At 35.4% G+C, this 20,987-nt stretch overlaps 1 protein-coding gene across 1 annotated transcript in view; it reads left to right on the forward strand.

Annotated features, from left to right (window-relative positions):
- LOC138696965 (pleckstrin homology-like domain family B member 1) overlaps nucleotides 1-20,987 on the forward strand; it is a 733,810-nt gene that overhangs the window by 384,257 nt on the left and 328,566 nt on the right. Inside the window, exon 3 of the mRNA XM_069822500.1 lies at nucleotides 4,684-4,748. The gene's annotated coding sequence lies outside the window, so the exon portion shown is untranslated. The remainder of the gene's footprint in view (nucleotides 1-4,683; nucleotides 4,749-20,987) is intronic.

Genomic DNA, 20,987 nt, shown 5'->3' on the forward strand with positions numbered 1-20,987 from the left:
TCATGTTTGATCATCGCTGGTGTTCTCGTCACTGTCGTCAATCATTGTAATCTTAATTATCATCGATCATCGTATTGCGCATTGTCTTGTTGTCGCCACTGTGCCCTCAGCAGAGCTGATCTTCACGTACACTTCCCGGTAGTGCTGGGGGCAGAATTACGTGATAGCACATGTGCAGTGAGATGTATCAGCCGTGCCGTTCTTTCCCAGGCTTGCCATCGGACCCAGGCGTCGACGCAGCGAAATACAGCACATCGGATGCGGAATTCCCTTGACACAGTCCAGAGATGCAGGCCTCACAACAACGAGCTGTGATGTAAGAAATTAATTGGCTGCCTATGTGACAGCTCTGCGTGGGATTGATTGGAGTGAAACCTGAGTCCGGGCTTTGACCACTAATTGGGATCATTCTGCAGAAAGGAAGCAACCCACGCACTACAGGACTTCCAGTCAAGTAACAGAATGATGCTCCTCTGTTTTGTACTTTACGTCCTTCCCTGATTGTGGGCGAGGGACTACATGCAGCCTTAGACACAAAAAATAACCGACTGCCTTTAGCATGAATTTGTCTGTCCACTTCTGGCAGCGCCTGATGTTTACTTTACACCTAATTTACTTCTTGAACATATCTACGTTATTATATTTTATGCTCGACCATGCCGAAATGTAGTAATTATACACCTGGTAGTAGCCCTTTAATGCACCTCATTAAAGTACACCTATTCATTATACTTCAGTTGTTCAGTCAATGAGAAATCACCATTGTACCATTATAAAAGCGCAAGTATCGATTATTCTCGGATATGCAATCGAAAGACAACTAGCGAAACGTCACGGAGGCTGGAAATCCAATACTGTCGCAGAAGGTTATGTTCTGTTACTATAATAATTAGCGTTAATTGTAAATAATATTCAAATAAATTCAATTTGTCATCTCGTTTTTCAATTCTAAATCAATTTCCAGGTTATATCAATATTAATGTTCATGTTATTCTCTAGATTATATCAAGGTCAATGACATTCGTCCCTCGGAAAAAAATCAATACTTTCGTGTCTGCGCACATCTCACAATTTAGAAGGTCAGTTCCGCTCTTCACTTAGATAACCATAACATGATTACTTATGAATAATTTCAAGTTAGAAATATGGTCGAGCATAAAAAGTCGTATGAAACTTGCATATAATGGTAATTAAGACGCTCGTATGAAAATTATGAAACTTGCTTGCGCTCGTTTCATAAACAAACATACTCGCGTCTTAATTACTACCATTATAGGCTCGTTGCGTACTGTACTAATTCATAACACTTGACCTGTAAACAGACAGAAAAAGGAACGAAGTGCAAAGTAAATCTTTATAATTCACAAGGAAGACACATGTATTTTGACTGAATAATTTATTGTTTTCTGAATTGTAACATTTCATTTAAAACTAATTTAAACTAAACATGACCTGTATAATAGCTGACGCAAGGACGTGTTTCAACCAATCATGGCTGTTTGTCGCTACAATTTTATCACTTTACTGGCATTTGTTTCTTTTTATCACTTCCCTACCACTTGTTTCTTTGTTTACCAACATTTCAAACTGCAAATTCTTTACGGTACTAAAAACATGCTTTGCGATCGTCATTTGTTTCCCTTATAATAATTTAATAATTTAATAATAATAATTTATTTATTTAATCTGGCAGAGCTGAGGCCAGTAGGCCTTCTCTTCCGCCCAGCCAGACTCTAATTCTAATTGAATACATTATAATACATTATAGATAGTCAACTTAAAATGGCGACTTCATTCAAACGTTTTGGTGAAGCTAACATTAGTGAAATAGAACTTTAGTGAGTCAGTATTTTATTGTATTACTTCTTCTAATCGTGTAATAGTCAATTAAATCCAACTCGAGATTTGATTTTCTCTAGAATCGAGATAAATCAAAACCTCTAGTGAGATTACTGTTGATAAATAAATATATAAATAAAATACTTACTTACTTACAAATGGCTTTTAAGGAACCCGAAGGTTCATTGCCGCCCTCACATAAGCCCGCCATCGGTCCCTATCCTGTGCAAGATTAATCCATTCTCTATCATCATATCCCATCTCCCTCAAATCCATTTTAATATTATCCTCCCATCTACGTCTCGGCCTCCCCAAAGGTCTTTTTCCCTCCGGCCTCCCAACTAACACTCTATATGCATTTCTGGATTCGCCCTTACGTGCTACATGCCCTGCCCATCTCAAACGTCTGGATTTAATGTCCCTAATTACGTCAGGTGAAGAATATAATGCCTGAAGTTCTGCGTTGTGTAACTTTCTCCATTCTCCTGCAACTTCATCCCTCTTAGCCCCAAATATTTTCCTAAGAACTTTATTCTCAAACACCCTTAATCTCTGTTCCTCTCTCAAAGTGAAAGTTCAAGTTTCACAACCATAAAGAACAACCGGTAATATAACTGTTTTATAAATTCCAACTTTCAGATTTTTTGACAGCAGACTAGATGATAAAAGCTTCTCAACCGAATAATAACAGGCATTTCCCATATTTATACTTAAATAAATTACAGCAAATAATTAAATAGATAGGAAATAAATGAATAAATAGATTAAATAAATAAATACATAGATGGGTAAATAAGTAATTAAATAAATAAATAATTTTTAATTACCAGAAAATGAGAATATAAAAAAAATTGAGGCATATAAAAAGCTATTTGCAGGATGACTATGATTAAATAAATAAATATCTATAAAATATTATATATATATATATATATATTTGAATAACTAAATAAATTATTTATTTAACTGACCAAGGTAAAATGTTGGAAAATTCATGTATATAAGGATACCAAAAATGAAACCTGTACTTCCAAAATATGGAAAATGACAATTTCAATACACTTCCACCTTGAGGTTAATTTTCGAATAGAAGCATTTTAACTCACAGTTTTGAAATACGGTAACGTAATCCTGGATGAAGGAGGAGAGAAAAAAATATATAGGCAGCTTTTACGATATGATGTGAAGTTCTAGTAATATATAGTTTGTTGAAATATAGACCTTTCTCTGCTTGTCATACACCGAATTGCATTGGATTAGTGAATGTCATATCATTCCCGATGAGAGCAGAGAAAGTGTTAGGGCATCTAATTGGGTGTATGTTTATGCTTTTTATCTAACCAGAGCTCTTCTATTGACGACGTCTTCAACTGCGACACATTAAATGAAGATTATGCAGTGTAACCCCGCCTCTTAGAAGGAGGGGGGGGGGGCTCATATTATCTTTAAAAATTTACGAGGCATCTCTGCATGGCGTGCTTTTAGTGTAATGAAATAGCCAGAAGGCTCGACTCGAAGAATTATGAAATGCACGTGCCTGGGCTTTAACGAGGACGAAATAAAAAGATCCATCACAGAGGAGTCTGCAATAAGTGACCTGCTTGGGGGTGGGGGTAGAGATCTTTGCAGCAGTGCTGTGGTGTGATGTGCGATGGACATTGTCGCTTTTAAAAATACTTGTCAAAATTATCAAGAAACACCGCGGATTAACTTTCAGACTATATTAATGTTAATGATGATGATGATGATGATGATAATAATAATAATAATAATAATAATAATAATAATAATAATAATAAAGAATGTAAAGTTGCGAATTCCTAATGAGGCAGAGGAGCAAGTGGACAGCTTCAAATACTTGGGATGTACTATAAGCAGTAACATGAGCTGCTGCCAGGAAGTCAAAAGGAGGATAGCAATGGCAAAGAAAGCTTTTAACAGAAAAAGGAGCAACGTCTGCGGACCTCTGGAAAAATAACTAAGGAAGAGACTAGTGAAGTGTTTTGTATGGAGTGTGGCATTGTATGGAGCAGAATTATGGACATTACGACGAAGTGAAGAGAAACGACTAGAAATATTTGAGATGTGGATATGGAGAAGAATGAAGCGTGTGAAATGGACAGACAGAATAAGAAACGAAGCTGCGTTGGAAAGAGTGGGTGAAGAAAGAATGATGCTGAAACTGATCAGGAAGAGGAAAAGGAATTGGTTGGGTCACTGGCTGAGAAGAAACTGCCTACTGAAGGATGCACTGGAAGGAATGGTGAACGGAAAAAGAATTCGGGCAGAAGAAGGCATCAGGTGATGGACGACATTAAGATATATGGATATGAGGAGACAAAGAGGAAGGCAGAAAATAAGGAAGACTAGAGAAAGCTGGGTTTGCAGTGAAAGACCAGCCCTTGGGCAGAACACTGAATGGATGAATGAATGAATGAATTCTTTGCTATTTTTCAAACAAAAATTTAATACAATTTTGCTCGTTTTTGCTTCCTTTTCGAGATAGAATTGTTTTATTTTAAATATTTCATAGCGTGTTAGGAAAGCCATTGATTTAATTCCCAATATGCTCAGTCAGTTTTAAGGGACCAATACATTATGATAATAAATAATTAAAAGAATTTTAGTTTTGTCCTTTAAATATGCAGTAATTTGTAGACTAATTTTTTTTAAGAATGTATTTATAATTCCGAAACTAACTGATGGATTGTTCTGAAATTCTGAAAGGTAATGTAAAAACGATCCCCGCTGGGAGGCTGTAAAGAAAAATCTAAAAACACTTTCGTCGTCATAATCAGGAGCATCATTTTGTCGATTTATTCAGTTTTTTTTCTTCTCTTTCAGGATTACGCGTTTGGCCCGTTCCAGTTTCCCCATCTGAACCCGTCTCAGCACGCTTCGTCTATTAGGTGAGTTGTATTCTTATCTGAGAATTATCTTCTGGGTATGCATATTACATGTTTTTCTACTGTTTTTGTGCCAGGTTGTTTTTCTGGTATTGCTTGCACTCGACATTATCTTGTATAACCTTCAGAAGGTCTAAAAAACTACATTGGTTAGTCAAAACTATTGATCTTTCGCCAGGCCGATAAAATTTTCTAAAGTCACAAGTTTGACATTGAGGCTTCGAAACAGAAATACACCATGATCAGCATTCTATCGTCATCATCAAAATCGTTAGAATTGTCATTTTTGTCGATTTATATTCAGAATACATCAGCGTGTCAAGTAAGGACTCAGACTTTTTTGTGAAATGCACAGATACACATCGAAATTGTTTTCATATTATACAGAGTGGGCGAAAAGTCCCAGTACTTATCTTTATTTTTCCTGCAAAACAAATCTGTGTATGGAAAATGTATCGGTGATATTCGTGTGACATCTGGTGGACGTATTTCGAGGTGTGATCATACAGACGTGGACAAATTATTAGACTAAATTAATTATATGTGCAACGAAGCTGTATTTATTGGTAGGAATAATGAACAAAAATGTATTTTGCACAGATATAATGAACAGAAAATTGAGCCTTGAAGTTACTAATATTTTGTGAATATTCCCTTATCTTTTATTAACACGTTGGTTTTTGTCAGGGATGTTGGAAACCAAAGTTTGACACTTTCTTGGAATATCAGCATCATTTAGCCAGATATCAGACAATGCTTAAATAAGTCCATGTTTTGTTGTAAGCCTCTTTTTGTTCACTTTCTTCTTCAGTATAGATCACAGATTTTCAATTTCGTTCATGTCCGGTCTTCTTGCAGGCCATAGGGGAATTTCTTCTGCAGTATGTAATTAAAACACCACCAGTACCAACATAGCCAGAAAAAAAAAAATATATTTAACCATTGCAAAAATATACCAGAAGATGTAAACAAACATATTTACAACAATAGATAGTCTGTGAATTATACTGATAGTTGATATCACGAATTATATTATGTTTGCAAGAAAAAACTTTTAGTCTAATAATTTGTCCACGTCTGTAGCGAGAGACATCTGACGAACCTGAGAGAAACTATAACACACTAAAATTCCCAGCGAGAAGACGAGGTGAATACGAAAGTTTTTATTATGGAGAAGAAATTTGTGGCTTCCGTGTGGGTCCTCGTGCCAGCCACATGCTGAAAAACCATCATGGAAATTGTGTCAGTACGCGTAACGCGTCTCCAAGGAGGGGGGGGGGAGGGTTACACCTTTCACTACTATTTATTTTTTTATTTTAGTAGGTTATTTTACGACGCTTTATCAACATCTTTGGTTATTTAGCGTCTGAATGAGATGGAGGTGATAATGCCGGTGAAATGAGTCCGGGGTCCAGCACCGAAAGTTACCCAGCATTTGCTCATATTGGGTTGAGGGAAAATCCCGGAAAAAACCTCAACCAGGTAACTTGCCCCGATCGGGAATCGAACCCGGGCCACCTGGTTTCGCGGCCAGACGCGCTGACCGTTACTCCACAGGTGTGGACTTTCACTAGTATAATGATTATACTATATTTCAACATTTTGTTTTTTTCTCAGAATTTGTAGGTCCTTAGGAAATGAAAACTGATATGTTTACTATACTCTTAAGTTACATTATCTGTACATCAGTAAACAATTTTGACTGTTTTTTTGAAAACCCAGTAGTTATTTCTTTTAATTATAAAAATTTATGTAGTTCTTAATTGAACTGCGCAGCGTTTACATGATAAATTTATTCAAATATTTGAATTTCGATGTAATTCTTGTTTTGATATATTTTAATAAACCTACCTACAACATACAGTAAAATTGTAACATGTTGAATTTCCCTCCTCCCCCAAATTTAATGTTTTATTTTTTCATAAATAATTTGATCAGTATTATTCTTTGAAAATAAAGTATACATTTTACATTAAAGATTTTAAGATATGTTGTTCTTGTGTGGAAAACCCTACAGTACTTTTTGAGTTATTAGATAAACGCTGTTCGGATGAACAAAATACTCCACAAATTTTCATAATTAAAAAAATAACTACGTTGCTAAGTCCTCAAACACATTATAAACCATTGCTGTTTTTATTAACGAAAGTTATTTTGTAAAATTAGTAATTTTTTTAATCAATAATTTAATTATTAAAATTTAAGAAATCTCTTCAACGTATTAAAAGCAATATTTTTCATGTTTTAACAAGAAAAACCACAAAAGCCTACTTCACATATTATATAAAAAGCCTAAAATGAACGTTCAGAGGGCCTGAAAGTCCGAGCCCTGATCAGGGATTATGCTAGCGAAAGGTGTACACCTCTGATTTTTACTCGTACACGCGCTGTAATGTTTTGCATATGTCAATTCAAGATGTTTTGACGAGCCGCCACTGCATGTTTTGTGCGTCAGTACGTATTTCACAAAAATCTCAAAGGAACGCACCTAGAGAATAAATTATCTCCACTAAAGCAAGTGAATGCTCTTGAGCATAATATAGTAAACTTAACAGTACTCCTTGGGCTATGAAGTATACACGTGACGTAACCACAGCAGGTCTCTCCCAGTGCTTTGCAGTTCCGCGAATGAGTTTACCTTGCTACTTGAAACTGAGGAGCATTTCGTGTGCTTGTCTTTAGTAATCATGATATCTTTAATGGATCTCAAGGTTATAAAAGGCATTATGCCATACGTGTCCTCGTAGCTTCCGAATCCTACCACTTTCATACCAAAACAGTGGTCGTCAACACTCGCTGAATTGGGTATCGGGTACTTTCATTTTATGATGCCTTTAAAGCAGCGGTGGCGAAAATGTAATCGTGCGCCGAGCCACTGTGTGACCTGCAATGTGCATAGCACCTATGGAAGGAGGCGGACACCCGAAGGGGAAGTGAAGCAACTGTTTGACTTATTAACGGATTTTCATTTTCCTTACGTCAAGCACTTAAATATAATTTTATACAGTACAAGGCTACAAACTGATGTTTAGTACGTGTAACGAAGAAAGAAATGAACAATAAGTGAACAATATCACAACATAAAATTAACTGTCTTCAGAATGTCTCTGCGACAGAGTTTCAAAATCAGGAATTATGTCACTTACTGCCAGTCGTAGTTGATCACGAAGGTATTTGTCTGTCAGTCATGATCTAAATTTGGTTTTTACTATTTTAATTGTTGAAAATAATTTTTCACCAACGTAAGTTGTAGCGAACATGGCTTCAACAGAGCAAGCGAAAGAACGAAGCTTCGGATATTTATTTTTTGGAAAAGATTTGAAAGTTCAACATTTGTCAAGTCCTTACATCTAGCTTTCATTTGACATCACATAGTAAATCAGTGAGTTCAAATTGAAGAGCTAACCGCATTATTCGTACATCTGGTGAAATAGGGTCGACGTACAGAGATGATGATGATGATGATAATGATGATAACAACAATAACACTTAACCTTATAATGTTTCATCAGTAACATGTAGTATAATGCCGTTTTATGTTATACAACCGTTTTCCTCGTAATACTTGTGAACAAATCATACATTTAATATTCTCATCATATTGACATCAAAAAAATGCGTCCTCCCATCCTACTTGGAACTTTCGTACATGGTTTCGAGAGATACATATGCCACTCGCAGGTCAGAGACAAATACAAATGGAACGGAGTTTGACTCCAGTGAGTGAGAGGGTGGGGGTTGGCGGAGGTTAGAAGCAAGCGAAATGCACTCGCTATCACTGCGAGCCACAATGTCTCGCGAGTCACGTTCTCGCCACGGCTGCTTTAAAGCATGTTTTACTTCAGTAATACAAATTATACCCAAATTTCCTCATCCTTGGGGTAAATTGAGTATAGTTAAACTTAGGGTTATTATTATGATAAGAAGTCAACATACTTGAAAATGAAAAAGAATCATTCTAGAAGATCACAGTGTTGACATATAGAAAACTGTCCGGAAAATGTTGTCATGGTAACAGGCTATAGATCTCTAAACTTAAGGGGTTAGGAGCAGCTTACAGCAGTAAAATGTTTGGAAATATTAAAGCATTTTTTTCCTCCATTACTGTATCTTGTACAATAATGAAAATTGGTATGTGTAAAACACTGTCCTTCTGCTATATTAAAAAAATATTTTACGATTAAAAAAATTACTTATATATATATATATATATATATATTTTTTTTTTTTTCAAAATTAAAAATGGTGGCAATTCACTGTGCAGTGATGAAGCGTTTCCCTCATAACTCATAAACTTGTTAACTGTATCATATTCTCTCTGTTTTATTTTATTGCTGAAACTCGTATCTACAATATCATGCTCTTTAAATTACATTCCTTAATAAATAATATATATATTTTTTTATTTTGTGTTAGAAAAAAATACTGATATTTGACCAATTTTTTAAATGAATTTATGTTTTATCTGACAATCTATGAAAGATAGAGATATGACATGCATAAATACACACAAAAAATTTCATCACAGAATGTTGGATAGTTTTTGAGTTATGTGGGAAACGCTTCATCACTGTACAGTGAACTGAATTTGAAAAAAAAATGTAAATAATTTTTTTAAATTGTATATATATATATATATATATATATATATATTTTTTTTTTCAAATAGCAGAAGGACGGTGTTCTACACATACTAATTTTCATTATTGTACAAAATACAACAAAATACAGTAATGGAGGAAGAAGATGTTGAATATTTCCAAATTTTTACTGCTGTAAAAAAAGTCTATTTCACATATTATATAAAAAGTCTAAAATGAACGTTCAGAGGACCTAAAACTCCGAGCCCTGGTGATCAGGAATTATACTAGCGAAAGGTGTACACCCCTGCTTTATACTCGTACCTAAATAACATAAGATGTTGATAAAGCGTCGTAAAATAACCTACTAAAATAAAAAGAAAAATATTTTTTAGAGTGTAAAGTGACTTTTGCGCCACCCTGTAGATACAGTAATTGTAGATAAAAGCTTTGCGACCACTATATTATAAATTTACAAGTTTTGTTTTGTTTCTAGTAATATCGATAAGTTTCTTAATTGACGTACTTTGGTTGAAGCTGTTTTGAGGAAGTGAAACGTGCCTGACCTTCCCTTTATCAGAGCTGCCTGCTTCGATAACCTTAACGAGAGTTCTTAACTCCAGCATTAAAAGTCATAAATACGGAGCACGAGGAAGCTGTTGTGCTATTGAAGGGTTCATATCAGCTCTGAACTATTGTGTTCATGTAAAAGGGTCCCATAATGGCGGCAAATACTTCCGCTTCTAGAACCACTTCACGCGAGCTGAGCTGCTGGCAAAGGTCTGTCTAATGCGAACGAAAAACGAGGAAACTATTGAAGTTTATCTCATAACTGAAAAACGATGGTTTTCTGTCTGTTGAATACTTTAAGAGAAGACTCCGCTGAAAATCATGGAAATTTTTCCAAATTTTTTTTTAGCTATTTCACTTATTCAGAATTTATATTTTCATACCCCAAATGGATTCAGCTCAATTCTGATTACAAATACTCGTATGTTTACACTTTTTAAATAAGGCTGGAAGGGGGCGTGGAATTTAAAGACCTGTCAAAATTGTTTTTCATCGAAGAATTCTTTTTTAAAATTTCTGATTACAAATCTAGTAACTTTTTGTTGGCTTCCTGAAGTTACTAGATGAATGTAGTTTATTTTCAAATCTATTTTTCTGTGTTCATGTTTGTTGATTCAACACCAACTTTCTTATGCCAAATATTAATCAATCTGGATGAAATGTTTACTGCAAGTATTTATGAGGTAACTGCATGTTTCTATGCATTTATTTTGTGAGAAATGCTGCTAGTTTATTTTATTAATATTTTTCTTGCTTGACCCCGAACTCATTTCACCGGCATTATCACCTTCATTTCATTCAGACGCTAAATAACCTAGATGATGATACAGCGTCGTAAAATAACCCAATAAAAACATCCGTACCCTACATATTACAAATAATTTTCTACGAAAATAAAACACATGAAATGCCAGTATTCTTTTATTTTTTGCACACCCACTTGTAGAATTTAACTTGTGTAATCACCTGGGGAACAAAACTCCATTTGCACAAAAAATGACAACACGAACACAATGGAATTATTATGCAATCATTTATCATACTCCACACACTCAAAACTAGTCAGGAATTTATCATTGTCCGTTCAATCATTCGTTTAAGGGTATATGTACGTGTACGACCACAAATATTATCAGAAAATGCAGCCTCTAGATTTCTAAAATTTTATAAGAAAATGAACTCACAATTGGACAAAAATTACAAGGTACCACAACAAGATTTATTAGAACTTAAATATCTGATAGAAGTATAAAAAAAAGTTTACTAATAATATTTTTAAGAATTCACTTTTACTTTAAATTAAATTTTCCAAAATTTGAAAGTTTTCACACATATTATTTCACAACTCCACAACCATTAGAGATAGAATTCTGAAAATTTGTACACTGATTTAATATGCATTTATGCAAAAGGTAGACTACAATAATGCCCATTTCTTTGAAAATAGAAAAATCAGGTCACGAAAAATTATGCAAATTTTAATATATTTTATATAGGACAAATAAAAAATTAAATGTATTAAAATAAACAACTCTACATGTCTGAGAGTAGTCTGCTTTTCAGAAATAAGTGTTTATTACATGCAGGAAAAATATTAAAGATGTCAGAGAAACCATAACAATGTTATGGTTACCAAGTGATGTAACTGTAGAATTTTTTTTTCATACTCTGATAAAATCGGTTTGAAAAATATTATTAGTAAATGCGGAAATTCTACTTGAAGCAAGTAAAGAGATAGGGTTGGAAGTAAATCCCGAAAAGACTAAGTAATATGATTATGTCTCGTGATCAGAATATTGTACGAAATGGAACTATGAAAGTTGGAGATTTATCCTTCGAAGAGGTGGAAAAATTAAAATATCTTGGAGCAACAGTAACAAATATAAATGACACTCGGGAGGAATTTAAACGCAGAATAAATATGGGAAATTCCTGTTATTATTCGATTGAGAAGCTTTTGTCATCCAGTCTGCTGTCAAAAAATTTTGAAAGTTAGAATTTATAAAACAGTTACATTACCGGTTGTTCTGTATGGCTGTGAAACTTGGACTCTCACTTTGAGAGAGGAACAGAGATTGAGGGTTTTTGAGAATAAGGTTCTTAGGAAAATATTTGGGTCTAAGAGGGATGTAGTTGCAATAGAATGAAGAAAGTTACACAACACAGAACTGCACGCATTGTATTCTTCACCTGACATAATTAGGAACATTAAATCCAGACATTTGAGATGGGCAGGGCATGTCGCACGTATGGGCGAATCCAGAAATGCATATAGAGTGTTAGTTGGGAGGCCAGAGGGGAAAAGACGTTTGGGGAGGCCGAGACGTAGATGGGAAGATAATATTAAAATGCATTTGAGGGAGGTGGGATATGATGATAGAGAATGGATTAATCTTGCTCAGGATAGGGACTAATGGCGGGCTTATGTGAGGGCGGCAATGAACCTCCGGGTTCCTTAAAAGCCAGTAAGTAAGTAACCTCTTTTCTACTTTTATCAGATATTTAAGTTCTAATAAGTCTTGTTGTGGCACTTTGTAATTTTTGTCCAATTGTGAGTTCATTTTCTTATAAAATTTTAGAAATTTAGAGCCTGCATTTTCTGATAATATTTGTAGTCGTTCACGTACATATACCCTTAAATTTAAGAGGTATGGAGTAATTGAATAAATGTGATTTACCACGTCTGTACGTGAACACGTCTAGATGCTCCAAACCTCATTAAAGCCCGGGACACTTGCAGCCTCTCTGTGCCAGGCTCTCCATTAGATTCCCTCCTCAGTTTCGAGTAATTGAAGAGAACCGCAAAAAAGCCGCCGCGGTGGCGGTCGAGAGGGAGAGAGAGAGAGAGAGAGAGAGAGAGAGAGAGAGAGAGAGAGAGAGAGAGAGAGAGTGCAGCTCCATTACAGCACATGAGAAGTCGTTTTATCTTGATGGAGAGGAAGTGAGCTATCAGCGCCTAATTGCCACTCAGAGCATGCCCAATACAAAGGCCGGCCCAAGTAACAGGATTCAATTTGTTATAATTGGCTCAAATCAATTCCCTAATGAAGCGATCGGCCGTGTGCTACGAGCGCAGCGCATCTTTGCGTGGAGCAGCTGAGCTTGTGTCGTTTTATGAACGCAGTCAACTCTTACGTTATTCGTGACAGTGTTGAGGCTAAAACAAAACCGCGGTTAATCCAACATTTTGTTTAAATGGACTGTTTTATAGATTAAACTGAAAAAATAGGTGTGATTCAGAAAGAAGAGCAATATTTTAGGACGTAGTAGTATTTTGAGTACAAAAATTCATACTATTCTCCAACCAGGAGATAAACCGTGAAAGGAATGTGCTTACTATTGCGTCATCTATTGTTGAGAAGTAGATAGATGATATTAGAGTTATAACGTCAGTTCAAAAATCATGCGCTCTTCTGCATATGTTATTTCTTGTATGGAGGGATTAAAAGACCAGGGGACCTATTCATAGACATTCTTAGAGCGGGATAAATAGCTACTTCCGGTGGATGATCAGCGAACTAACGTTTTTCGTATTCATAAACCAGTGTTAGCGATAATACGTGTACTAAGAGGGGTTTGGCCGGCTAAAATTTAGCCGCCGTCGGTAGGGTAGTTTAGAGCTTAGCAAGATGGCTGATTATGATGCGGTGAATGTGGGTTATGTACGTCGAATTCATGATGTGAGACGTAGGAGGAAGACGTACCTACCGAGATTGGACATATTTAGAAAATATGACGACGTAAATTTTAGTATTATATTTCTACTTACATTTTGGGCATTTTTTCTTGTGTAGTCGAATTCCCGCACGCTTCCATGTATATTTCTTGCTTTTTTTTTACCACAGAAGAAAAAACAAATAGTTTATTGTAGTTTAATAACTCCAATAACCTCACAAATAAACGGAAACGATCCAGAATCGCTTGCGTCTGAGCACGACAATTGCCAGTCTGCACATGCGCAGTAGCATTTTCAGCATCGTGTAACATTTTCCAAAGGTAATACGCCGACTAACGTAGCCACTGATTAATCGGCGTCTCTGAATCCTGTAAAACTAACCTGGCCATAACCGGGGCTAGTTTAGAACGCTCGTAGCATGGGCTAGCGTGATGTCTATGAATAGGGCTCCAGGAGATTAACAGTGATCTAATTTTGTAATTAGAGTAGTATAAAAATGTATGTATTATTGTCATTGTTTGTGCTTGGAGAGATAGCCAATAGAGATACGAGTACCCACGTGTGTGACCTTATGATATCTTATGACATCAACATTCATTCACAGCATTACCCCGCTCCGTCTCATTCCCTGGAGACTTTCTCGTGGTTGGAGTACAGTATATTAATATGTAATCAGTTTTCAATGACTGTGCATCTTTCACACCCCTCTCACCAACAGTTGACGTAACAATTAACAATGACTATATGTCTACTTCAGCCCTCTTCATCAACAATTGACGTTACAGTTAAAAAATGTTGTCTTTCAAAGCCCTCTTCAACAACACTTGAGGTAACAATTAAACCCTCTTCAATATCATTCGACGTAACAGTTAACAATGACTATGTGTCTTTCATACGCTTTTCAGTATCAATTAACGTAACAGTTAAAAATGACGTCTTTCAAAGCTCACTTCAACAAGATTTGACGTAACAACAATGGTTATGTGTCTTTCAAGTCCTCTTCATTACCAACAGTGTTGCCAACTCAATTCTTAAAAATCCGCTGTGAAGCCGTGCAGAAACCGCTAAATTGCTATATTGTCAATGTAACATTGTATTATTTTGACGCTGTGCCTGATAGCCTTATCTCTACCAGGTTAAATAAATGAATAAATAAAAATACCCGCTAAATCCCTATATCAGCAATACAAAATTAATTAATTTTACCCGCTAAACTAACACCGAAAAACGCTAGGTCTAGTGGGAAAACCGCTGAATTGTCAACACTGATTATTAATTGGCGTTACAGTTAACAATGACCGTTTGTCTTCCACAGCCCTCTTCACCAAAAATTATTGACGTAACAGTAAACAAGTCCACCTCTATGGGATAACGGTTAGCATTCTTGTCCGTGAAGTGAGCGGGTCCGGGTTCAAATCCTGGTTGGGACAAGTTACCTGGTTGAGGTTTTTCCGTTTTTTTTTACCTCAATCCATTATGAGCAAGTGCTGGGTAACTTTCGGCGCTGAACCCTGGACTCATTTTGCTGGTAGTATCACTTTTATCTCATTCAGACGCTAGATAACCATAGCAGCTGAAAAAGTGTCGTTAAATAAGTAATTAAAAAACAATTAATAATGACTGTCTGCCTTCCACAGCCTTCTTCAGCAACAATTCAAGTAACAATTAACAACGATTGTCTTCCACAGCCCTCTTCAAGAATAGTTAACAATGCCATCAATATTTTTTTTCCTCATTGAGCTGCAAATGCAACGTACCGATATTGTGATTTTGACAAACGAATGGAGAACTTCTCGAAATAGGCGTTTTCAGCATTCTTGATACCTAGAATACAGTTTTGGATATGTCTGTCTGTTTGCAATGATTTATCCTAACTGCTGGACAATTTTTGTTCATATTCAGTACGTATGAACCAATTTATCGGGGAAAATGCACATGAAATATAATAATGTTCACTAAAAATTAATGGAATTTTATTTGAAATCAAAAACGCACAATGACGTGTTAGTCCTGATGCAATCTTATTCAAGATTCTTTTTATTACGTTACTAGCCGTACCCGTGCGCTCCGCTGCACCTGTTACAAATAAATATAAAGTAATTACATAATTAAAATAGGACGTTTGATCCAGGGAACAACTTTTACAACAGCGCAAGATAATCTGCTTCGCTCATTACCCAATTTTTTTGAATTGCATTTATTGCATATATATTTTATGTATTTTAACACGATTCAATTGACCATTGAATTATAAAATAATGGATTGCTAAGCTAACGTACTATTACTGCATACTAAATCAATACACTCTCGTTGTTCGTTAATTCTCTGAGATTGAAATGAGTGTACATAAATATTATTTTAAGAAATACAGAAAACGAATGTATAAAATAGCGTATCAAGTTTTCTGTGCATAAGAAGCTATTTTAATCTTACCTGTCCTCGATTTACTCAGACGTTACTGTATTAACATTATAGCATTATGTCCGTCTAGAGAACCTACACTTTCCAATGGTGAAATAATAATTAATTATACAAATCTGTTAATTTAGCTTCTGATATTACTTCGTACAAACACAGAAACATTCTCTGTAAGCAATATTTAATAGCTTTCGATTGTTGATGTCCATGGCCCCTGTTTCGATTGTGGTTGTCCAAGGCCCCTTATAGACGAAGTCATTTGTTCTTAATTCATTGCACCGTCTTAGATGGCGTTATTTTAATTTTAAAACTCATTTATCTCATTAAATATCAGTCCTATCAAAATTTTGTAAAGAATAAAACTTATCGGAAATCATTTTTAAAGAAACCTTTTTTATGTAACATTTTTCACAAAAATCAATAATAAGCGAGATATTTCGATTTATTTAACTCAGGCCCCCTTATAACCCCCCTTTTCAATAAAGTATTTTGAATGCCATATAGCCTAAAATCTAAGTTACAACGAACTTAATTTATATTCCAACTTTCACATAAATCGGTTCAGCCATTATCGCGTGAAAAGGTAACAAACATACAGACAGACATATAAACAAAAATTTCAAAAAAGCGATTTTCGGTTTCAGGGTGGTTAATTATATATGTTAGGACCAATTATTTTTGGAAAATCGAGAACTACCAGAAAAATTTCGGCTACAGATTTATTATTAGTATAGATTACTGAAAAATAAAACGGTGAAGTTAATATCGACCGTAATCCTGTCAGATTGTATTCGTCACCTAACATAATTAGGAACATTTGAGATGGGCAGGGCATGTAGCACGTATGGGCGAATCCAGAAATGCATATAAAGTGTTAGTTGGGAGGCCGGAGGGAAAAAGACCTTTGGGGAGGCAGAGACGTAGATAGTAGGATAATATTAAAATGAATTTGAGGGAGGTGGGATATGATGGTAGAGACTGGATTAATCTTGCACAGGATAGGGACCAATGGCGGGTTTATGTGAGGGCGGCAATGAACCTCCGGATTCCTTAAAAGCCATAAGTAAGTAAGTAAGGAAGTAAACCTGTGAGATTAAGTTAATATTTATAATTTATTTTGAATTTTATATCCAAGTCAGCTTAGAATTTTACTTTTACACAAGTTTCGTCGGAGCTGCCACTACTTCAACGCCAGATTCGTACCTGCACAAATGCATTGCGTTTAATACCGTGCTTTTCCTTTGCATTGTACAATAACTTAATAGAAGTGTTTTCACAAGAAGAGGATACACGGCTAGTTAAACAAGAGGTATTTTATAATGACCGTGTGTTTCATTGTTAAGGTCAATTGTTAAGGCCGCGATCATCTTTCATTATTCCTGAGTGGAGAATAAAAGATCTTGGTTGTAACTTTCATCGACGAAGAATGCCGGTGTTCGCGAAATTCTTCACCTATGTGCAATAGCGATATAGGTCCAACCCTTGTCTATAGCAGTTGGTCCATTTCTGTTCGACTAAAGCCTTGTGACTGTCCTCCTTTCAGCAGAATGTCATCTAGTTCTTGGTCATCGGTCTACATCGCATAATGCACTTCGTGAAAGTTATTCAATTTCCATATAAATCGTATATTTATGTTTGAACTTTCAGCGAATACAGAATTGTTCAAGTACGCAACAGTACACGTTCATTGTTCTTTCTCAGCAGTCTAATAGAAGGAAAGGAACGAAAAAAAAAGTGGTATGAGATTCGTCTAAACCCTACATTTTGTATGAAACGTTCATACTCTGTTGTTATTATGATCTTGTTTGGGATTGTAAGGATGTTTAGGGTTCGAAAAATGTGATGGGCTATTCCATCTCAAATCGACCGAAATATAGAGAAAATTGACCTTGCAATTTTTAAATACAATGAAACTTTTTCTGTCCGTTGACAACTGTGATACAATGCTTTGTGCAAAGTTTGAGGCATCAGAACTTCATAGTGTTTAAATTTAAAATATTTAAATTTATCGTATTTTCATAAAATTACCAAATTTAAACTGTTGTGGCTCCGAAACCCTTTCACACAATGATCAAAATCATGGTTTATTTTGATGCTGAGAAATTAAAGTTTATATTGACATGTAAACAGTTTTTCTTACTTTTTATGGAAATGGAGAAATTTAGATTTTTCTTAATTAAGACTCTTTGCCCACGAAAAAATATTTTGAAAATATATAGTTAAATTTCGCATTGAAAGTACAAATAAACAGATATTTTTTTACTGGTGCACCGTTGATAAGAAAGTATTGAAAATATCAAATAAAGAAAATAAATAGTACGCGCGTGAACTAACCAGCTGACTGTGAGGCGGGAGCTAGCCGAGACAAGCAAGGCCAGGAGACATAAACACGTGATGTGTCGTCTAGTAGCGCATAGCTGTGCTAGCTTTATCACAGGTTTTCATAAACACAGGAGTAAAATGACGCCCAACGCTCGCTTATCTTCATCTCTCGGTTAGTGCGTGCGGTAATGCGCCGTTCAAGTCTAGGCGTGTGAAAATAATTTATTTAATACCCTCGAAACTTATTGCCGAGCCACTAAGCAAACATTGCCGAATCCCTCTTAATAATGCAAGGTTTTTTCTCAATATTTTTTTACATTTTTACAAATGGGCAAAAAGCCTAAAAGTAAGTAAAATCTATTTATCTGTTTCTCTGTATACAATAAAAATAAGGATTACTTTTTATCATTACCTACTAAATGTTAGCTTCAAAATGAGCTCCCGTTCAATGTTCTGCAGTAAATGGTTCCAGAGTTCTGAGCGCTGAAAGAGGCTTGTTTTTATAAAATACGCTAAATTTGTCGCTCAACAATACGAAAACCGCTTGACTTTCGATAGTATATTTTTCAGTGGCGGCTGATTGACTGAGGCAAGTGAGGCCGGGCCTCAGTAACTGAAATCAAATTTTGTGTTTTTATTTAATGTATTAGTTATTTCAATGAAGGATGTATCGCTGTAGAAGCATTTGAAAACTTTGATGTATTTAGACCTGTTTTGCAGTAAAATTTGTTCCTGAGGCCAGAATCGTTCGTGCCGGGTCTGGCTTGTGATGTATATAGACCTGTTTTGCAGTAAAATTTGTTCCTGAGGCCAGAATCGTTCGTGCCGGGTCTGGCTTGTGATGTATATAGACCTGTTTTGCAGTAAAATTTGTTCCTGAGGCCAGAATCGTTCGTGCCGGGTCTCGCTTAATGCATTTCATGTCCTTTCGCGGGCTTTGAGTTTGCGCTTAAAACGTTGTAGCTGAGGCACAATTCGGCTGGCCTGGTCAGGTTTCACTCGTCCCCATGGGCCGGCCTCAAGGGTAGAGTGGGGTGGGAATAGCAGTGGTGACTTGTCTTCCTAACTAGGCCATAAATAACAAAATTCCAGCTCTTTGGCAGGCAGAGACCCACTCGATTCTCTCCCCTTATGTCTCAGTTTATGACAAAAGCGAGGGTGTTCTACTATTGTACTTCGTAGTACAGTAGTGAATGTGGGCCAATGTTGTTATGTATTTTGGGAAAATATAAACAGAAACAAATGAGAGAAATAATGCTGGAGAAGTTAATTCATTGTTAGGGTGTCCCTTTTCGAGAAGAAATAATACTGAAAGAAATGAAGTTTTAAATAAAGAGAGAGAGTACCGAGATACCTACGACATCGCTGATAATTTTTCTGACACATAATCTTAAAACGCGAGTTTCTATTGCATCCTGGTATGGGCAACATAAATGGTTATGTGGTAATGTGGTGCAAAATAAACTTCTCTTGGCCTTGTTTGTTGCTGTCAAAGAAAAAAAATAAAAAGAAAAGAAAGAAAGGGGAATTTCAACACATAATATGGGATGCTTCATCACACTGAAACAATCACTGAAACTCAGAGCATAACAGCTTATTTGGTGAGTGAAATTATTATTTTTCATTGATAGTAATAAGAATAGACTAATAATAATAATAATAATAATAATAATAATAATAATAATAATAATAATAATAATAATAATAATAATAATAATAATAATACAGTAATAATGATATTAATAATATAACAATAATAATTAATATCATAAATAAACATTTCCTATCGGAAGCACTTAAACTAGTTGCATCTGGCGTCACCGAGGATTTCGATCACCGGCCGCTACTGATATTTTTGCAAATGCACTCTCCTCAGCACCTTGTACAGTATAAATAAGGAAAAAATTAGGGTTTAAAAAATGCGAGGTTTTTTACTGATCGATTTCATATGGAATAGCCCGATATTTCTTCTCATTTCTGTCTTCATACTCCCCGCGTTTAAATTTAACAAGCCGGAGCCTTCCCGTTAACTACTTCATAACCGCTTCCACGAGGCCTAGTCTCTTGACAACAATGCAATTGATGTCGAAACGATTCACACACACTTCAGTATGGCGCCAATGAGTTGTTTAATATAACATTCTAATGAGTGTTAATGTCATTACAGATAATGAAATTGAATTCATTTGAAAATTAATACAACAGTTAAATTAAATATTTATGTTTTTATACTCTACGCATTTATTAACAATCTCATTTGTGTTCGAAAAATAATAAATTGATTATGATGTCATTTTCATTTTATGCTTTATCATAGTTATATGGATTCGAAACTGCTTTGTTTTAAATACACCATAATTTCAGACATCCAAGGCCTACCATAATTAATGACGTAACCGTATTAACAAAAAACGTGATCAGATTTGTCGAATGCCAGACGCCTGTTTCACGTTGAAAGCATAATTTGGAGAGAGATCTGTATTACAAATGAGAGCTACAACATACTTTGCTGATATATAAAATACTTCAGCACTTCTTATAGATTAACGGGTCAATGTAGAATGAATTCGAAATGAATACTCTTCTAGGGATGGTTACGTATTTAGGTATTGAGAGTCTGAAACCTGGCACATTAGGTAAAAGAGTAAGTATGACATTATTCAACAAGAGACAGT

The sequence above is a fragment of the Periplaneta americana genome, chromosome 3 (assembly GCF_040183065.1).
Source record: "Periplaneta americana isolate PAMFEO1 chromosome 3, P.americana_PAMFEO1_priV1, whole genome shotgun sequence".
NCBI lineage: Eukaryota > Metazoa > Arthropoda > Insecta > Blattodea > Blattidae > Periplaneta > Periplaneta americana.